Source organism: Lithobates pipiens, unplaced genomic scaffold (genome assembly GCF_037356315.1).
Source record: "Lithobates pipiens isolate NorthernLeopardFrog02 unplaced genomic scaffold, aLitPip1_a1.2 Scaffold_8, whole genome shotgun sequence".
In the NCBI taxonomy this organism is placed as follows: Eukaryota; Metazoa; Chordata; class Amphibia; order Anura; family Ranidae; genus Lithobates; species Lithobates pipiens.
This window is the reverse complement of record NW_027507903.1, coordinates 13805599-13818109: the sequence shown is the minus strand read 5'-3', so window position 1 is coordinate 13818109 and position 12511 is coordinate 13805599. Positions and strand designations below refer to the sequence as shown.

At 44.5% G+C, this 12511-nt stretch overlaps 1 pseudogene; it reads right to left on the bottom strand.

Moving 5' to 3' along the window:
* The window catches only part of LOC143960025 (maspardin-like), a 63891-nt pseudogene that overhangs the window by 27970 nt on the left and 23410 nt on the right, over nucleotides 1–12511 (bottom strand).

Genomic DNA, 12511 nt, shown 5'->3' with positions numbered 1-12511 from the left:
GGACGAAAAAGCAGTGAGAGTGGAGAACGAGGGCCCTTGCCTACGGCATGGCTCCTTAGCCTTCCTGGCCTGTGGGAGTAGTGTACTCTTACCACCTGTGGCATTTTTAATAATGTCATCCAAAGAGGCTCCAAAGAGCCGGTCGCCAAGGAATGATAGATCAGTCAAAGCTTTTTTAGATGACTGGTCCGCAGACCAGCATTTTAGCCAAATCAGGCGCCTCAGCACCACTGCTGACACTGAAGCCCTGGATAACAGAGGGAGAGCATCCAGGGCCACGTCACAATGTACTTCAGGCCTTGCACTAGTTGGTCTGCTAGTTCCACGCAGACAGGAGAAGCCTGTTGCTCTCCCAAATCACGGTGCAAAAGTTTTGCCCACTCTGTTCATTTCTGCAACACAAGTGCGGACGCCAGTACTGGTTGCATGGTTGACCCCACAACCGTAAAAACAAGGAACAAGCCACTGCCTCGGCCTTCCTGTCCGTGGGGTCCTTAAAAAGGCAGGAGTCCCCTCTACCGGGACCGCCATGTATTTGGGGACCGAAAAGGTCCGTTGCGGTCGACCCAAGTCCTTGTAAATGTACTTAACACAATAAGTCAGATACGGGAACACCTTAGGTGAACGTGCTGGCTTACAGGACCCAAAAGTGACCGCTATCTCAGCAGAGGGATCTGCTGGCTCCTGAATCTTCAGGGTATCACGCACAGCTGTGATAAGTGCTCCAACAAGGGCTTTGTCGCACACGGACGCGGACTCATCCTCACTGTCTGATGGGTCCTGGTCAGCGTCATCTGAAACGACAGAGCATGGGTCACCAGCCTCAGCAGGGCCCGAGTCTATGTCAGAGCTCTCCCCGGAGGACAGGGGGGGGGGGCCAGGGGCCGCTTTTTACCACCTTGCGCCCACGCACTGCCTCCAGCCTGTCAATAAATGACTTGAGGACCACCGATAAAGCATCCAAAGGCACTGCACAGTCTGCAGGCGAACCGGTTGCAATTGCCTGGATTTCGGGGGAAGAAACACCAGTTTCTGAAGCCATGCTGACCCTACTCTGTATGCCACTTGATGGGGACTTAGGACAGTGATGATTCCACCTTCCTAACTGCTCCTGGCAGAGAGGCTCTTTCCCGTGGGACTCACCACCCTGACTGGTTCTGCGCTATCCAGCTAGTAGTGCCTGTGTCTCTTGTCAGCTCCCAGGTGCATAGGAGATCACACTGCGCTGTCCAGAGCTGCTGTAATTGGCGCGGAAACTGACCAAAAATGTGTTCAGGCTTCAAGAAAATGGCCGCCGGGCATCCAGTATAAAGGCCGCCGAACTACAGGAAAGCAAGCTGCTCCTTGCCCCACCAAAGATGGTCGAACACTGTATACCATGAGGGGCAGTGAAAAAAAAAAAACAGGCAGACAAATGGCGGTGAACAGAGCTACAGCGATCAACAGGCACAGCCTCCAGACACCTGTCGTGGCTGACCCAGCGCGGAGCTCTGGTCTGCACACGCTCGCTGGCCAGGCTGGGGAGACTACAAGGATAAGGGTATCCAGCCTGTCACCCAGCCGGCTGTTGATAGCAGATCACAGGATCTTTAAACTTGCGCAAAAAGCAAGGCTTCTGCAGAAAAAACATGGACCGATGGGCCTGCAGGGTTCCTAGGTCCTAAAAGGGGTTGTTACCCAAGGGACCACCCCTTGGGCGCAACTAGAAAGTTCTAGTTTTATTATCACGTTAACATGTTATGCCTAGTCCTCTCCTGAAGGTGGCGTAACAACCCAATGGTCTAAAGAGAGGAGCTGTGTCAGTCGGTGAATATATGAGAAAATTGCATTTGAAAGACAGCTGGGCAAATACAGTGTGACATAAAATATTGCAGCAATTAACATTTTTATTCCCTAGGGTCTCTGCTAAAATATATATAATGTTTGGGGGTTCCAAGTATTTTCTAGCAAAAAATATTGATTTTAACTTCAGAAAGAAGTATCAGAAAAAGATTTAGACTTTAAGTGGTTAATGGTTCCTGCATTTATACGTTGTTTAAAAAATAGCAGATAGAGCTATAGAGCAGATAAGTCTCTCCACTTGTTATATGAAAGAATTGGCAAACTCTGCAATAGAGCTCGTCAGGGGGGGGGGTTGAACTGAGATCATGATTTTTTTTTTTTTTTTTTTTAAAGATTAATTGTGCAGCTCTAAGTTGCACCCATACAAAGTTACGTGCAAAAGTCAGTGCAACTTTGGGGTTGTACAAGTGTGAATGGAGCCTGAGAGGTCTAATGGCATCCATGCCTGGATGGGTCAGGGCCGTTATAGCAGAAAAAAGGGTGGCCTCCTCAGTATTGGGTGGGTGGTCATAAAGTTATGGCCAACATAAAACTGGATTGTGAATCCTGACAGCTTACATTGTCAACAAGGACAGAAAAGATACAAGTTTTAGAACAAACAGAACAATTGGAAGGCAATTTAGGAATTCTCCATACTCACAGCAATGACTCTATAACCCCAGCCGGTCAGCGCCAGAATCTGGTGGAAGAAAACATCTGCGGTCCCACTTACTGGCGGCAGGAATATAATGGGGCAGCGAACACTCCGGGGGCCAGCATCATAGAGAGACCACACTTTACTGTCATCGTCATCCACAATTATCTGAGAGACAGAAAATTAGATAAACATTTGTCTTATGACGCTTCACAGATATAACAAATTAAATCTCATTACACCCACTCAGTGCAGCGGCTCCTAAGCAAGAAACAGAGCTGCAGAATAAAGAATACAGAGACCAAGTGAATGCATGTAATGTCTACTTTCTTTTAGGGAGCACCGAGAACTGGGGTGCTACATTATAAACTACAGCTAGAACCCACCACTTTGCATTGCCCCCTCAGGGGCTTAATAAAGTCTCAATAACAGGTCAATAAGCAAGAGCGGGAGGCAATGTGTTAGGTCAAAATCCTGACTTTGTCCCCGATATCTGTATTAGGATAGCAGCACTCACCGAGTTTGAGATCTCAGCTGTAAAAGAATCTAGAAACTATGTGATGGCACCTCCTAAAGATGCCGGCAATTCCGTTAAGATGGCGTTTCTCAACCTTTTAATCACTTCTATATAATCGGGCCAATTATGGCATTTCTCTACTACGTGTAAAAAAAAAAAAAACTAATATTTATTGTTAGAGAGATACATACATACATACATACACTTATTTTTAGCAGACACCCTAGGGAATAAAATGGCAGGGACCGCAATTTTTTTTTTTTAATGTCGCACTGTATTTTCAATCTTTCAAATGCGATTTGTTTTGGGGAAAAAGAAAAAAAAAAAAAAAAGACAAAAAAGTAAAGTTGGTCCTTTTTTTTGTATGTGAAAGATGATGTTACACTGAGTAAATAGATTTGCTTCAAAATTGCACACACTTGAATGGTGCCAAACTTTGATTCTTAAAAAGGATATGTAAAGCTTTGTTTTTTTTCCCCCCCTTTAAAATAATAAACATGTCATACTTGCCTCCTCTGTGCAGTTGGTTTTCAACAGAGTGGCCCCGATCATCTTCTTCTGGGGTCCCCAAGTGGTGCTCATGGCTCCACCTCTTCGAGTGCCCCGTTGGAGAGCCGATCTCCCTCAGGGCTGCTGCGTCTATTGACACAGACAACAGGACTCGGTGCTTAAAGGTGAAAAACCTTGAGGGAGTACAACCCCTTTAATCACCTCAATACAGGGCACTTAAACACCTTCCTGCCCAGACCAATTTTGAGCTTTCAGCGCTGTCGCACTTTGAATGACAATTGCGCGGTCATGCTACATTGTACCCAAATGACATTTTTATCATTTTTCCCCACAAATAGAGCTTTCTTTTGGTGGTATTTGATCACCTCTACGGTTTTTATTTTTTGCTAAATAAAAAAAAAAGACAGAAAATGTTGAAAAAAAGTTTTTTTGTTTCAGTTTCAAAATGTTGTAAATAAGTACGTTTTCTCCTTCACTGATGGGCACTGGTGGGGGCGGCACTGACGGGCACTGATAAGGCAGCACTGATGAGGTCGCACCAATGAAGTGGCACTGATGAGGTGGTATTGATGGGCACTGATAGGCGGCATTGTATTGTACTGATGGATGCCAATCAGTGCCAAACAATGCATGCCAATCAGTGATGCCCATTGTGGGCACTGATTGGCATCCATTGTGGGCACTGACTGGCATCCCTGGTGGTCTAGGGTGGCATACCTGGTGCTGGGCATCCCTAGTGGTCTGGTGGCATCTCTGGTGGTCCAGTGTGGGCATTCTCGGGGGGGCTACGCTGATAATCCATCAGCAGACCCCCCCCCCCCCCACCTGTCAGAGGAGCAGCCGATCAGCCCTCCTCTACTCGCGGCTGACAGACGCGAGTGAGGAAAGGCTGATCACCGGCTCTTCCTATTTACACTGTGATCAGCCGTCATTGGACACAGCTGATCACGTGGTAAAGAGGCTCCGTCAGAGGCTCTTTACCGAGATCGTAGTTGCGGTGTGTCAGACTGACACACCGCAACACCGATCGCCGTGATGCGTGCCCCCAGGGGCACGCAGCAGCTCAAAATCCTGAGGACGTCTTATGACGTCGAGTCAGGATTTTGAAATCACTTTGCCGCCGTCGTTTGCCTATAGGGCGGCGGCAAGTGGTTAAAAATCTCCATAGGTTAAGCTTTAAAAAAAAAAAAAAATTTACAGGCTACCAGTCTGGAGTTAGAGGAGGTCTAGTGCTACAATTATTGCTCACGCACCGTTTGCGCCAATACTTCACATGTGTCGTTTGAACATCATTTACATGTGCGGACACAGCCTACGTATGCATTCGTTACTGCTCGCTTTAATTTAATTATTACACTTTCCCTTTAAAAAAAAAATAATAATAAATTTGGATCACTGTTTTTCCTAGTACAAGGAATGTTTACATTCCTTGTAATAGGAATAGGGCGTGGCAGGTCCTCTTTATGGAGAGATGTGGGGTCTATAAGACCCATGATTCAGAGATCACCACTAAAAGCCCAGGACATCATATGACATCCAGCAGAAAACGAAGATCAACAACGTCAGCCTACACACTTCCCCCATGGCTTTTATTTTATACTGAAGGTCACATTTTTATTAAAACCTAAAAAAAAATATTTTTTTTGGATAGACTTGGAAAAGTAAATACTAAATGTCAAAAGAAATCTAACCGCATTTTGCTAGCCTTAGCATTTTTGCTGGAAAGCTTTTACGTCCTCAGAACTCGCTGATAGTATATCTATTCTTGCATTCCATGGATATTACCGCTGCTATATCCTTGCTGTGATAAAACTTAGATCTCATCTTATCATGATCATTTATAATATAGGAACCACATAGGGGTGGTTTTAACAAGCAGCTGATCCCGAATAAACACCTGCAGTAGGAGGTTTTAGGGTTTAATGTACTGTTGACAACGTGATCATATAGTAATGCTGTCAGTACAGGATGATGTGATCAGGACTTTTAGACATCATTTTAAATGCAAATTATTAAAGCGGTTTTGAAAGGTATATTCCTCCCTGAGCTCCAATTTAGAGCTGGAAATACATAACCTGGCTGTAATGAATGACTTTAAAAATCAGGTTAATAATTAAAATAGGAAATCTAAGGCTTGGTCAATGTAAACAGAAGCAGGGAGAGCCTGGTAGAGACCAGCTCTTCTATTTGTCTTATCTTGTCTTTTTTTTTTTTTTTCTAAACAAAAGATTCTAATTTCTTAATGCTTAAACATTTTAGGATCTTGTTAAAAAAAAAAAAAAAAAAAAAAAAAAAATGCACCACGTTTTCACGTCATTTTCAGTAATTACTACTACAAGAGTAGTCTAAAAAAAGGTCATGGCCTGACATGAAGTGACCACAGACATGAAACGTTATCACTGCACCAAGCCACTCTTCAATGTTCAGTGCTGAAAACTGCACATAAAGTGACACTAAAAAGGTTCAGTTTAAAAAAAAAAAAAAAAAAAAAAGAGAAAGGAAACAAACATGTTCTACTTGCCTCCACTGTGTAGCTCGTTTTGCACAGAGTGGCCCCGAACCTCATCTTCTGGGGAACCTCAGCGGCTCTTGTGGTCCTCCCCATCAGATAACCCCCCAGGAGAAGCGCTCTCCATAGAGGCCGAATGCAGGACTCGGCCCCCGGCCCACACGTCATTGGATTTGATTGACAGCAGTGGGAGCCAATGGCTACGCTGCTATCAATCTATCCAATCAAGAGCCGAGAACCCCTGGCAGAGGAAGAGCGCGTCCCCGCCGGGTCAAGTTCAAGGGTTCAGGTAAGTAAAACGGTGAGGGCTGTTCACTGGCAGATGTTTTTTTACCTTATTGCATAGGATGCATTTAGGTGAAGAAAAAAAAAAAAAAAAAAACACAAAAAGGTTTACAACCCCTTTAATGCTCTCTTAGCAAACCTTTGGCTTCCCCTGTAGTCAAGTTAAAATTGGAAGGCTGTGGCTTAGAGCAGTGGTCATCAACCCTGTCCTCAGGGCCCACTAACAGGCCAGGTTTTATGTATTACCTTGGGGGGAGATACAGACTAGAATACGGCAATCACTGAGCAGCAAAATGATATCACCTGTCATGTATTTCAGTTATCCTGCAAACCTGGCCTGTTAGTGGGCCCTGAGGATGGGCTTGGATGACCACTGGTTTAAAGTGTTCCCTCAGTGGGGAGAGAGGTCAGTCTTCTGAGATTCTGAGGATGTGCAGCAACGTCCAGAAGAATGCTGCCACCACTTTGCCCACTGAAGGAACATGCCAAGCCTTCCTCAACTTTCTTCACTATGGGAGGCCCAAAGATTTGCAAAGAGCACACGGAAACCGTATAGCAAGCATTCAGCGCTGAACATATGGAAGAGTGGCTTGGTGCAGTAATAAAGTTTCAGGTCTGGGTGGTCTCTCCTTCCGTGTTCAGCCGTAAACATTTTACACTACCCTGGTAGCGAGTGTACTTACACGTCACATCAATAAGGGCTCTTCTCACACAGGCAGATCTAGCTACTCATCGGGCGATCTAACTGTTAATCCCCACTGAGCAGGCCAATGACAGTTCCATGTCTGCTCCACTTATGCAGAGGGGACAGTCTGTTTTCCTCTATGGGTGGTCAGATGTAAACAGACCGCCTTGTCTGTTTACATCAGACTGTCACCAGATCCTCCAGATGCACGGGGGACAGATCTCCCCCATTCGTCTATTTTTAGCAGACAGAATCAGATGCCGGCGGGTGTAAGCAAGCATGTCCGTTTACATCCATTGCCATCCATAGAGGGCAATGGATAGTCCAATCGGGTCCACCTAAAATACAGACAGCTGGACCAGATCGCTCCCCCGTGAGAAAGGGCCCTTTTCTTCGTCTTTGTTGTAGCAAGAATAGATTAACATTAAAATACTAGAGAGTCTATTCCATTGACATCACCACGATTTCCAGCTCATTTTATAGCTATAAGCACATTGGTGGTTTGGCCCGTCTACATTAAATCCCAGCACTTTTGAGCAACCGGGAAGCACAGGCCGTATCCATCCCCAATGTCAGCAGTCCATCCAGATATGGCATTCTGAAATTCTGCATTTGTCCCCAAACGCATACAGCGCTATACAAGATTACTGTATGGTACAGCATCCAGCCGCTGAGTATTTCAGATCATCATTTTAATAGGCTGTTGGCAGCAGGCTGGATGCTGCACCTGTGCCTTATGGGTGTCCAAAAATGCTGGGATGTGATGCAAATTGGCTACACTGCCTGCTAGTATTTAGACCTTAAAGTGGTTCTAAAGGATCAAGGATTTTTGCCTTAATGCATTCATTAGGGTAAAGGCTCAGGGGTTAAAATTTCAGCACCATTAGCAGTGACCCCGAGCCACCCTCGGGATTGCATTGCAGGATCCTGGTGCGGTATACTTACCTTGTCCCCAGGATCCTGCAATGTCCCCCCGCTGTGTCCGCGGGCTCTGACCTCCACCCGATGCCTCTCTGTGCCGGGCTCCGTTCCCTGCAAGCGTCACGACGCACAGGGGTGGAGCCCGTCGGCAAATTCAAAAAAGTGAAAAATAATACACACAGTAATCTTACAGATTACATTACTGTATGAAATTATTTCACATCCCTTTTGTCCCCAGTGCTTTGTCCAATGCCCTGCATGCAGTTTTATATTATACATACTGTTCTACTGTTCTGCTCACTCAGCTGTCAAAAGAAAACATCTAGGCAGACTGCCCAGTTTTTAAAATGAAACATTGTAACTAACTATTCCTTCTTAGATCAAAGGGAAACTTCTGTGTGGAAAAAAAAAAAAATCCAGGCATTCTGCTAAGTTTTTAACCACATGCCGACCGGGCCATAGCCAAAAGACAGCTACAGCGTGGTCAGCTTATTGTGAGAGGGCGTCCATGGACGTCCTCCCAGAATCTTGCTTCTGCGCGCGCCCTGGGGCGCGCACCCGGGAACATCGGTGACCGATAGCGGCTGTTTACCACGTGATCGCTCCGTCAAATGACGCCGATTCCTCCCTCCCTCTCTGTACCGATCGGTGAGGGGATGAGGGGAGAGGGGGGGGGGGGGGAGAGATGGCAGCAGCTTTGTGGGCTGGATGTCAAATGCGCACAGCGCTGCTCAGTGCCAACACTGCCATAAATTTTAAAAGAAATACAATTTAAATTTTTTCACCAAAATTTTCAGTCTTTTTTGATTAATAGCGCAAAAAATAAAAAACCCAGCGGTGATTAAATATCACCAAAAGAAAGCTCTATTTGTGTGAAAAAAAAAAAAAAAAAAAAAAAAGGACAAAAAGTTAATTGGGTACAATGTTACACGACTGAGTAAATGTCATTCAAAGTGTGAGAGCGCTGAAAATTGGTCTGGTTAGGAAGGGGGTTTAAGTGCCCAGTGGTCAAGTGGTTAAACAACAGCGTAAATGCAGGAAGTTTAACCACTTAAAGTCCAAATCTTTTTCTGACACTTGTTTCTTAAAAGGGGCGTTCGGCCAATACATTTTTTTTTTTTTTTTTTAAGTCAGCAGCTACAAACACTGTAGCTGCTGACTTTTAATAAGGACACTTACCTGTCCAACAATCCAGCAAAGTTGGCCGCCCCAAAGGCCGATTCGTTCATCGGATCGGCTGCCGGTGCCTCCATCCTAACGTAGAGAAACAGGCAGTGGAGCCTTGCGGCTTCATTGCCAGTTTCCTACGGCGCATGCGCGGCCCGCACGACGCTTTGTGAATGACCCCATTGTTTTCTGGGACACATACATCTACCAGAAGGCAACGGGGCTGCTCACCGAAAAAAGTGGAAGCGCGGCGGAATAGGAAGAGGCAGATTAGGAAGGCTGTCTAGCAACAGTGTTTCAGGTAAGTGAAAAAAAAAATTGTATTTTTTATTTTATTAATGCATTTTTTTTTTTTTTTTGGGTGGCCCTCCACTTTAAGACCCAGCAGTCTTTCAAACGCAATTGTTTTGGAAAAAATACAGTTCAATGTATAAAATAGTGTTTTAATGTGAAAGATGATGTTACGCCACGAGAATATTTATAATTTATTATAATTTATGATTTTGTGTTTCAAACTTCATCATACCCGGGATATCTACTAGACTCTTGTTTGGATAGATTTAAGAGTGTCATTGTAAAGAATTACAATATAAAAACGCCAAATTTCTATGCAAAATTGTACCACTTTGAGGTGCAAAAATCTGACATAATCATACCACCAGGGAGGTTAAGGGTCCTTTTGCACCTAAATACACTGTGTTGAGCAGCCTTGCACAATACACTGACAAGACAGTTTATTTTATTTTTTTGTTTCTATACAAAGGGGGAACAATTTAGTGCATCAGCTTGCTTTAGGCTGAGTTCATACTGGCATTAAGAGCAGGCATTAAAAACACCCCTCAAACACCTATGTACAAGATATAATAGACAGCACATAGTGCTGTTCACACTAAGCATTAGCGTCAAAATTGAAGCCTCATGTCGAGTGTGGAGGCGTTTGACGCCTTTCAACGCCTCCCATTCAAGTCTATCGTAACGCTCCGCAAATGCTCTGGCAGCCGTTTTCGGCACGGTTTTGGTGCGGGTGTGGCGCATTAAAATTTGTTCATTTCTGTCACTTTCCATTGTGGAGCAGTCTTAATGCTCAACAAATACTGCAAAACCCGCGCATAGGGCATTTAGGGAGCGTTTTTAACGCCTGGAAAACGACCCATTCTAAAGCTCATTGACATACTAATGCCATACAAACGCTATAGATGAGTTTGTTGAGCGCCAGAAATTAAGTCAAGTACGAACAAGCCCCTAGAGTAGAGAGGCACTGAAATTTTGACCGCCGAAAAAGTTAATTCTGCGTTTTGCTACTAGAGAAAAAAAAAAAAAAAAAAAAAAAAAAAAAAAAAAAAAAAAAAAAAAAAAGGAAGGTGGCGATAATGGTGCGGAAAATTCACACCATTTTAAAGCGGGAGTTCTGCAGTTTTTTGTTTTTTTTAAAGTTAGCAGCTACAAATACTGCAGCTCCTGACTTTTAAAATAAGGACACTTACCTGCCCAGCGCGCCCGCGATGTCGGCACCCGAAGCCGATCTCTCGATCGGCTCTCAGGTGCTGCTGCCGCAATTTTGGGTATGGGAATCAGGAAGTGGAGCCTTGCGGCTTCACTTCCCGGTTCCCTACTGCGCATGCGCGAGTCGCGCTGCGCAATAAGGATGGTCCCCGCTGTCTCTGGGATCCGTGTGTTTCCCAGCAGACAGCGGGGGACCCGCAGGAAGTGGCGTAAATATCCGCAGATATCTATGCCGGAAGTGGGTGCAAATACCTGTACTGTACAGGTATCTGCACCCCCTCCCCCCTCAAAAAGGTGCCAATTGTGGCACCAGAGGGGGGGGGGGAGGGTTCCAATAAGCGGAAGTCCCACTTTAGGGTGGAGCTCCGCTTTAACGCACTTATGGTGTGTTTTTCATAGGTCATGCGACTCAAAAACCGCATCAAATATGTAACATGGGTGTGTTTGAAATTCATTGAAAACTCACAAATGCATTAACGGGGAGGTGCGTTCTTGGCGCTTTTTTTTTTTATTTTTTTTTTTTTTTTTTTTAATGACCAAAAATGCAGCGAGCAAGATTTTTAAACACAACAGAAGCACAATGGACCAATGTGAAAACATACATAGAATTTAAATGGATGCATTTTTCTTGCACTAAAAAAGGTGCCAATAATAAATTAATATTCATTTAAAATGTTGAAAATTTTATATACAATATAAAAAATTGGCCCTAGTATATAAATGGGGACCTTGGATTGTGGGCTCCTTGAGGGTAGGGACTGATGTGAGTGTGTGATGTAAACAATTGTAGACACTCAGGTTGAACTGGATGGACTGGTGTCTTTATTCAACCTTACTAATTATGTAAATATATATATTCAAGGGGGCCGAATACAATACATACATAGTATTCGGCCCCCTTGAACTTTTCAACCTTTTGCCACATTTCAGGCTTCAAACATAAAGATATAAAATTTTTATTTTTTGTGAAGAATCACCAACAAGTGGGACACAATTGTGAAGTGGAACGAAATCTATTTGATTTTTGAAACTTTTTTAACGAATAAAAAAAATGAAAAGTGGGGCGTGCAAAATTGCGTTAATACTTTGTAGAGCCACCTTTTGCTGCGATTACAGCTGCAAGTCGCTTGGGGTATGACTATCAGTTTTGCACATCGAGAGACTGAAATTCTTGCCCATTCTTCCTTGCAAAACAGCTGGAGCTCAGTGAGGTTGGATGGAGAGCGTTTGTAAACAGCAGTTTTCAGCTCTTTCCACAGATTCTCGATTGGATTCAGGTCTGGACTTTGACTTGGCCATTCTAACACCTGGATACGTTTATTTGTGAACCATTCCTTTGTAGATTTTGCTGTGTTTGGGATCATTGTCTTGTTGGAAGATAAATCTCCGTCCCAGTTTCAGGTCTTTTGCAGACTCCAACAGGTTTTCATCCAGAATGGTCCTGTATTTGGCTGCATCCATCTTCCCCTCAATTTTAACCATCTTCCCTGTCCCTGCTGAAGAAAAGCAGGCCCAAACCATGATGCTGCCACCACCATGTTTGACAGTGGGGATGGTGTGTTGAGGGTGATGAGCTGTGTTGCTTTTATGCCACACATATGGTTTTGCATTGTGGGCAAAAAATTGGATTGTGGTTTCGTCTGACCAGAGCACCTTCTTCCACATGTTTGGTGTGTCTCCCAGGTGGCTTGTGGCAAACTTTAGATGAGACTTTTTATGGATATCTTTGAGAAATGGCTTTCTTCTTGCCACTCTTCCATAAAAGGCCAGATTTGTGCAGTGTACGACTGATTGTTGTCCTATGGACAGACTCTCCCACCTCAGCTGTAGTTCTCTGCAGTTCATCCAGAGTGATCATGGGCCTCTTGGCTGCATCTCTCATCAGTCTTCTACTTGTCTGAGCTGAAAGTTTAGAGGGACGGCCAGGTCTTGGTAGAT